The 9332-nt window shown below is 38.0% G+C and overlaps 1 protein-coding gene across 3 annotated transcripts in view; it reads right to left on the reverse strand.

The window, feature by feature from the left end:
• The window catches only part of LOC120535158 (rab GTPase-activating protein 1), a 243125-nt gene extending 234142 nt beyond the window's left edge, over positions 1-8983 (reverse strand). For 2 of the 3 annotated variants that reach the window (XM_039762787.1, XM_039762786.1), the window contains exon 1: positions 8814-8983. The gene's annotated coding sequence lies outside the window, so the exon portion shown is untranslated. The remainder of the gene's footprint in view (positions 1-8813) is intronic. The other variant, XM_039762788.1, reaches the window with a different exon arrangement.
• Positions 8984-9332: the final 349 nt, after the last annotated feature.

The raw sequence follows: 9332 nt of genomic DNA on the forward strand, positions 1-9332 counted from the left end.
CTGCTGTTATGCGCCTAAAATCTGGAATAGCCTGCCAATAGGAATTCGCCAGGCTGATAAGGTGGAGCACTTTAAAAAAACTGCTGAAAACACATTACTTTAACATGGCTTTCTCATAAATTTCACTGTAATCAAAATACTCTATATCTCCAACTCATTATAATAACTATTCATGGTGGCTCTAAAATCTGTACTAACCCCTACTCTCTCTTCTGTTTCCTTTTCCGGTATCATTTTGGTGGTGGTGGCGCAACTCAAAGCACCGTGATGTTCCAATGATGGATAGATTAAAATCCAGAAGTCTGTATGACCATCAACATCAAGTGACTCAGTAACCAGGTTTCCATCCAAGGAGTTTTTGCAAAAAAATATTTAGCACTTCAAATTTTAGCTAATGGAAATGCTAATTATCGATAAAATGTACATGTCAACATAATATTTTTCCGTTTAACTTTAGCGCATAAATTACTTCAGATGTCACAAAAACTACATTGGAAACACTTTTTGTCGGAAAAAAGGGCTTTAACGCAAATAAATGTGTCACATTTTCATCACGTGCAATCAAAACGAGAATAGCGGAGCAGTTCACATGGTCTGATGAAGAGACTCGTTATTTCTCATGATGAGCCAATGCATTAGTGGATAGGCTGGGTCTCCTGCTACTAAAAGGGGTACCTGAACTCCCTCCACATCAACTGTAGCCTGGGGGTGTCTCTCAGGATGTCTAAATAATACAAAAACCGCAAAGGTAATTTACTGTGCCAGTCAAAATATTTAATAAACCGTGTTTCATTATCTAAACATTTTTTTCTTATTATTAAATGGCAGATGTTTTAGCATATATGAGAAATTCTCTCATTAATAGTAACTTTAGTTTTTTTTTGATTAAACGTCGTTATTTTGTATTAATTCAAATTTCAGTTTTAATTAAAAACCTTAAGGGAAGCAGGTTACAGTACTAATTCAGTTGTTATCGCACTGAGATGGGATGTTGAAAGGTAGGCTCACCTGTACAGATCCGATGCTGCAAACACAGCTGCATCATGGGCACTTCCAGGAGTGCCAACGCAAATGTCTCGTTTCATGCACCTGTCATCAACATGGGCCTGGAGAACAATAAATGGCCACCCTTTGTGATTAATGTAATCGCGGTAGCCTTCCGTCGGGGGAAGAATAGGCACATGAGTGCCATCCAGCGCATCGTAAATCTGTGGCACAAGATGCACCAAGGAATTGCGGTATGCAATTTCATTGGCCTCCGGTACAGTCGGAACTCTGATATAACGCCGCATTAATTTTTCTTTAATAGCGGTGCACACAGCATATACACATCGATGGACGGTAGTTTTACTCACCCCGAAAGTTTCTCCAACTACTCTATACTCGGCGCAGGTTGCCAGCTTGTAAAGGGCGATGGCAATCTGCTATGGGGTTGGAACCGGTGGTCGGTGACAACCTGTGATGGGCGCAACATCAGGACTGATGAATCCACACAACATCTCAAACATCGGCCGTGTCATTCTAAAATATTGCAGCCAGAGATTTTCTGTGAGGTGTCTCCACACCACCTCCTCCCAGAAGGTCTTATTCCGTCGTCTCTTCCATACCCTTGGGTTTCGTCGCACTGGGGTACTTTCTTCGAGCTCTAGGGCTATCAGACAAGCGACTGCTTCATTCTGCTGTCGTCTTCGGATATTATGTACAATTCCAATTATTTGTGAAACTGAAATAACAGTAAGCTGGCAAATTTCAAAAAACTGTCTGAATAATCTCTCAATTTCTTTGTTTCTTTGTTTAGTGGAGGGGGTGTAACGTGGAAAACAAAAGGTAGATAATTTACGACATACACAAAATTATGTATGGAAATGGCTCAAGGGCAGATTTTTTTCACAATACAACAAAACTTATGCGACAGTTCGTTTTGGAGGGGATGGCGTCATCACGCACACCATTTTATCGATAAAAAGCCAGTTGGATGGAAACAGGCTGGAGACAGCAAATTTCGCACATTTTTTTAACGTATATTCTGTTTGTCGATAACAAAACATCACAAAAAACTGGATGGAAACTTAGCTAGTGAGAACCCTAACTACAAAGAGGACTATATCATTTATGTTAGGTAGAGTGCCCAGAGGGGACTGGGCAGTCCCGTGGCCTGGAACAACTGCAGATTTTTTTTTTTTTCTCTAGCCGTCTGGAGCTTTTTTTTTCTGTCCACCCTGACCATCGGCCCTTACTCTTTTTCTATGTTAACTAATGTCACAAGAGTAAATAAGTACAGTCAGCACACATATTTACCCACTCGGAGTCAAGTTGGTGAAATCCGATGCGTCTCTCACTTGTATGCTCCTATATCTCATTATATTCTCTAAATGTCATTGTTGTGTGTGCGCTAATTGGAATTGCACAGCCATTGATTACGGCAAAATTTGTTATATAATTTCATTGGTTATGACAGATTATTGTATTGTCATCAATACTGAACACATATGAAAAATGTGAAGAAATTTGCTTCGCCAAAAGTGGGTTTAAAATCAGTTGATTTGACCCAGACAAACAAACAGACAGAGGAGACAAGTTAAATACAATTGTTTAACAATAGTAAAAGTCAAATTCTCTCTTAGAGGATCTGTTCAAAACTTCTTTAAAACCTGGCAGGATCTAATCTATATTATTTTAGAATAAGCACTTGTATAGGGGTGAAAGACTCCTTTCTCTCTATACTACTCTCAAAAAAGTTTTACTCTGGCTGATGGCCTTCCCACTTTTTCATGTGTGGAGGTTGAATTAAATTTGAATTTTTTTTTTGTTTTATTAAGTTTGACTTGATTGTATGGAATGTCACATACTTCAGACAAAAAAAAAACCTCATCTGTTCAGGGGGGCTTTTAATTTAAAAAAAATACCAGGTGTATCCATGTTATTCAAGAGACACCCTGCAAAATCACTTTGATATAAGATTAATACTTTCCAAGATAGAGCCAATTTTGTTAGGAGAGAGGGGTGTCAAATTTGACACTGCTTTATTTTTTCATCAATTTCACAAGACCATATCTGAAGAAAGAAACCACCTAGCAAGCTTAATTTTTGCATACTGGTACCTTTATAGGTATAGTATGTATCAAAATCAAAATGTTTGGTCCAGAGGACACCACTTGTTAAGAGCACACCTTCAAAAATGGAAAAGAATATTTTGCATCTATGGCTTTGCCATGTTTAGGCTTTCAGAAAGCATACTTCTAACTGATAAAGCCTGCTGAAATTTTTCCATGTGAGATACCTATACAGGGCATTTCAAAAGGTCATAAATAAACAAGAAACTGAATCAGGGTTTCACCAGCAGACCTCTCAAATGTGAGAAAAATCTTTTTGGGTCTAATTTTCAGACCAGCTTAATGGACTGTGGGAATCTCCAGAATATTTTTAAAATTATTTTTCCTATACACTACATGCATGGCTGCATTCGGGTCTCAATCTGGGTACTTTGTCGTGTGGTGGGTGTGGCAACGTGCTGTAAAATCAGAGCACGCTCCCAACCTACATTGTCATTTCTTTGTCAAAAAACATGTCTTACTTTTCTTATGTACATTTTTCATTTTTAATATTCTATTCTAAACATGGGGTAAATTCATCATTTGTCAGTAATAATCATCATCAAGTTCTTTACTAACTCAGGTATAGGATTAATGGAAAAAAATAAATCACCAAAGGCACATTAAGCACACCACATGAACAACAGCAGCTTGATTTATCATTAAATTCAACACTACTTATAATGAAATGTTAACATCATGGCAGTGCAGCAGCAGGAATGTAACCCATTTCATTTCTGTGTCAATCAAAGTGCAGAGTGCAGGACATCTTTGTCTTTGAGATTAAGAAGGCATTGCCTCCCACTGACTTGTAGGTGCACTAAGCAGTGCAATGACACACTGTAATGGAACCCCACAAATACCTTCTCTAGGTGGCCACTGGAAAGATATAGTTTGGATGCATGAAACAGGTCAGGATGTCAGATTCCACCTCACTCTTGCCACAAATCACACCAATCCAACATTTTCATCATACATGCATCCAAAATAACCTCTAATAGGACAATGGTCTAATGTGAGGGACGCATCTCATCCATCAGGAGTGTGAGAGGGCAGGATCTCAGCTGCAGCTTCAGTGGTGAATATTCGGACAGTCAATTGACTGTCTGCACCAGAAACCCTGCTAACTTTGAGTTTGCCATCTTCTGTAGGGATGTAGCTGCGGTATTCGAGTACCTGGTACTCTTTTGGCCATGGAGAATAACATTCTCTGTTCAGCAACATGAGATAGGACAACATCATTTGATCTGAAAAAAAGTTTGACATTTTTGATAACCTACTGATTGAAAACTCAATTACCATTACTGACACACAGGGCATTCAGCCTATGTTTAGGATAGAAAATAAACATTAAAAATGTGCATAAGAAATGTAAGGTTTATGTTTTAAGAAAGAAGGGATAATGTAGAATAAATGAAAAATATTTAGAAAATTATCTGCACATTCCCACAAGCCGTTAGGGTGCTCTGAAAATGAAATTCAAAATGATTTTATCGATATGAGAGGTCTGCTTATTGCATTTTCAGAAAGAGTATATAGCCATATGAATATTCTGTATTGGTTACAAATATGTGTTTTTGAGGCATAAACATAGCTATGCCAAAAACTCAAATTAAATTTTGGTCAATTTCATGGGGCAGTTTTGACCATGCAGGGATTTCTGGAACAAATGCAATTTTCTCACATACTATACTAATTAATGTACCAATGTGGAAAGTCTGAGCCTGCTTGGTGTTTTAATTCTTGAGACTTGTGAAATTTGATGAAAAAAATGAGGCTGGATAAAATCGACACACCCCATCCTCAGTAAACTAGCTAGATCTTGAAAAGTGTTAATCTTACATTAAAAAAAGATACAGGGTGTCTCCTGACTAATATGGGTACATCTGGTAATTTTCCCAGAATTTTTTTGAGTCCATAGTGTGTGTGCCATTGGTTGATTTGACATGGAATGACCCTTATGTCACGTCATGTCATAGCTGACTGATAAGAAGACAGTGTTAAAGGTGTTGCCTTGAAGACAGTTAAATCTTGCCTGAATGTGTTGAAATGTTTACAACCAGAACACTGTTGGATGTTATAACAATTGCAAAAATGTGTTCAAATTCTAGCTTTTTATTTATTTACTTAATACTCGTTAATGTCTAGTTTGATAATAAAGGATTTGGTACTATATATTACACCATATTATTAAACCTTTAACTGAAAATACTATTGAAATTTAAAACTAAGCACCAGGAAAAGAATATAATGATTTTTATCAATATTGATTAACACAGGAAAATATGCTGCGCAATTGTTTACTTGCTTCAAAGGTGGCGATTACTGTATTCCATTTGGTACTCCCATGCATCAGGATTTACGATTTTCCAGTTACAGACAGCTCAAAACAACAAATAAGTGCTGTAATCAAGCACAGACAAATTCACTAATCATACGTGAGTCGGAGGCACTGACTTCACATGAATAAACAGAGGTGGCTCTGCTGACCCCTAAAAATTTTTAATAGCTGTACAATCCTTTCTCATGTTTGCAGCAGCCACTAGAAAAATTAGGAAAATTGACCCAACACTTTTTACATGTTTTAACGGTAAACTTAGAACTGACTAACTTGGAATTTTGTTTTCAATAGCAATGATGTTGATCAAATAAGCATACTGCGGAAACTTTTGCATTACTGCACACAAACTTTTATGCACCTTTCTAGAATTCATCCTTATAGTCCACTATGAGGAGGTCATGAAAGATAAGCTACACCAACTGCCAGTAATGTTCAGTCAGCAACACAGATAACCACCAATTACCAGTTTATGCTTAGTGCAGATCCGTAATCCAGCAGGGTATCGAAAGCAAATTCAGATAAAACAAGCCATCACATTTAACTTATCAAAAGGTAAGGTTCCAATTCAAACTGTGCACAGCGAAGGTTTTAAAAAAGCTCAATGCTGAGGTGTACATATATGTTATCACCTCTCACAATTATTTTTCCAAAGCTATGTTGAATTTACTTTATTCCAAATTCAAATGGATCTGAAACAACTCGTTTTATGCAACAGAACCAACATCTAAGAACTACAGAAGCACGTTTGATCATAATGTTTCATTAGGCTGACGAGGACTTTACACCGAAAAGCAAATACCTGCAATGCTGTTTTAATTTTTAAACAAGTACACCTTTAATTATATTTCCTCCAGAATAGGTACATAACTGTTCAAGGACCGAATCTACACCAAATACCAAACAGTGTGTTAAAATCTAAATACTTTGTGACCTTACTATATTTAGGCTGTATATTAATATCTTTAATGTGGTTATATACCTGTATATTAAAAAGGTCAGGTGGTGTTTATAGTCACTTCTGCTATTTAAGATTTTGTTATATACTTTAAGTTTTACATACACAAGCAATACTTGCTGTAGTTAATACCTCAGAACCCCAATTTAACATAATCCTACGTTCAACATTTTCTGTATTTTACATTTGTGAGTGGTACTGAGGGCTGGGGTTTTAGAAGGAACGTTTGTCATTTGAGGGAAAATAAAGGAATGTTAATGTGATTCTTATTTCACACTTGCAGTGTTCATAAGAATTACTTATGTATATTGTGAAATAACTTAAGTGAGTATGAAGAACCTGCACCTCCCAACTCACCAGTACGAGACATACATCTGAGCTGTTTCACTTGTCTTGATGTCTAAATTCTCCTCTATCTTTGGCTCTCTAGACATTTCAGGCCATTTTTGGACCATATCTTGTTTAGGAAATTATACCTTTATGATAAAGAGTAAACCAATGGGTGTTTTCAGCAGAAATGAAGAGAAGAACTTGAAGCTGTGCATACAACATCAACGGACTGCAGAGGATTCATCCCTTAATGGGATACGAGGGGTCAAAGTTACGCCTTTCACAAAAGTTTGAAAAAATGGAAATCAGTAATGTAGGCAAGTGGAGAGTCGTTTTACGCCATTTCATGGTTGCTGACCACAAATATAATACTGTTGCTATTTAATTCTTTGCCGAAAAGTTAAAAATGATAAATTTCAAACATAAGCATATGGGGTATCGTTTAAGGCTATTTCATGGTCAATGATTACTAGGGATCTAGCCATCTATGGAAAACTTAAGAGGGTGAAAAATGACACATTTATATTACAATTGAGAATACTTTACATTTTTAAATTAAAGCATACATTTTAATATTTCAAAATATGATGCAACTATTCTTGTTTATTTTGTACTTCTATCTCATTAAATAAATGACTCAATTTCTTATGAACACCCCAAATTAGAGCAACTTATGCTAATTCGTACTTTTCTGGATATGATTTATTGCATTATAAAAACACAAACAAGTGTTATATCTTTACTGTAAGAATAAAAACCAAAACACTAAAATTTTAATGTTTCAACTTACCCACAACTTAATTTCACAATAACACATTTTAAGCGGTTTCATGCAAAATGAAGGTTCTACTGTACTGCAGGTACTGAATGCAGTTGGTAAATATTTCACTACAGTGCTGTTAATTGAAATTAACCACAATAATAAAATCAAACACAATTACTGTCCGTTATTAATTTTGTCATAATCATGCAAACCTACATATGATAAAAACTTTGGTCACTCTGACAAGCCATATACTGCCAGCACTGACTCCAGTGTCACTAAGCAGGTTTGACAAACACCAAATAATTGTGCTTACTGTTTTTTAATACCAATAAGGCGGTCTCTTCTTGCAGTTGCCGTGAGCTTCTTCTACCAGGTGCGCAAAACGAAAACAATAAGATGCCTATTCAACATCAGGCTTGACTCCGGATCAAAGGATGCTGGGCTGTTTGGGAGTTACACCGGGAGGCTTACGTCATTTTGGACCAATCAGAATCACCCAAAACAAAAAAAAAAAACATCATCTGCTGAACAACAATGGTTGTCTTTTGCATAAACTCTAACTACGTGAGGTTTATTTGTGCAAACTTCCTGTAGAATACTGGTAATAAAAAGGAGGTAACTTTTGCGCATTTCCGTTTATATGCCGTGTATATTGTACATTACTGTTTTGCCGACTCTTCTGAAAAAATGTTAAATAAAAACTGCCATGCTGTCATATAAAGTGTTCGGCTATAAAGTCGCAGGGGGCCGATACACCGAGGTTCAAACTCACAATGGTAACTTGCTACTTGCTTCAGACACACAATATGACCACAAATAAAACCAAGCTTTGCTAGCAGCGCCTTTCTTCCCGTCAAGCAAACCCTTAGAGTGCCTGACAAGTAAAAACAAATAAACAAACATGCTTCCGCGTCAAAAGTGGTCCCAGAGCCAGGAACTCTGAAGTGCAATTGAGGCGTCGTGCACGCGTCTATCCTAAGAACTGCGCACTTGGGAACGCAAGCCTACTGAGAAAGAGTGCGAGAGTGAGAGACGGAGACACCTCCCGGCGCCGCACTCACGCACCAGCAACGCTCGCGGCGTCGATGTGCCTGCAGTCTTGAGGACGAACGACGGGGTGCCACACTTACAACAGCGACGAAGCATAGGCAGCATCACTGCCGCATCCTCAGCGTGAACCTGTCATGACAGCAACGCACAGCAAACACGGACGAGGCCTAGCCATGGCGCACAGGCCTCGAGGTGTTTACAGGGCTCCACTGATGGGGCGCCTCGCCGTCCTGACACACCAGCAAGATAAACGTAACCAATGAGTCCCTGCACGCTTACCTGTTTGTTTGTGTGTTGCCTCTGTCCCTCGTTCCTCCTCCTCCACCGCCACCACCACCGGGGCCACCTCCTCTAGGAGACCGAGAAAAAAATTCCACTGGACACCGTGCTAGTAACTCTCAGCCAGGGCACTGTAAACACACAAACCAAACCCCAGCCCACAAAGCTGTGCGCATGCGTAGAGCCACCCGCCGGCACGCGAGTCGGCGCTACCTGAACTTCTCTGCGGAAAGCAGGCGGACTCGTTGCAAAGTGGCATTTGTGCGCATGTGTGCAGTTCATGTCTTTGCCATTTCTGGAGCATCATATTCGTTACCCAGATAGATAGATAGGAAAAGTGTTATATATATATATATATATATATATATATATATATATATATATATATAAACCTTTATTTGCATTTATATTACAATTACAGTCATATTAACAGTCACCTGTCTATAAAGCATTTAGGCGTTCCTTTTCACATTTTACCATTAGGCATAACATTTCTGTAGAACATAAAACATAATTTAT

The sequence above is a fragment of the Polypterus senegalus genome, chromosome 9, assembly GCF_016835505.1.
Source record: "Polypterus senegalus isolate Bchr_013 chromosome 9, ASM1683550v1, whole genome shotgun sequence".
Classification (NCBI taxonomy): Eukaryota; Metazoa; Chordata; class Cladistia; order Polypteriformes; family Polypteridae; genus Polypterus; species Polypterus senegalus.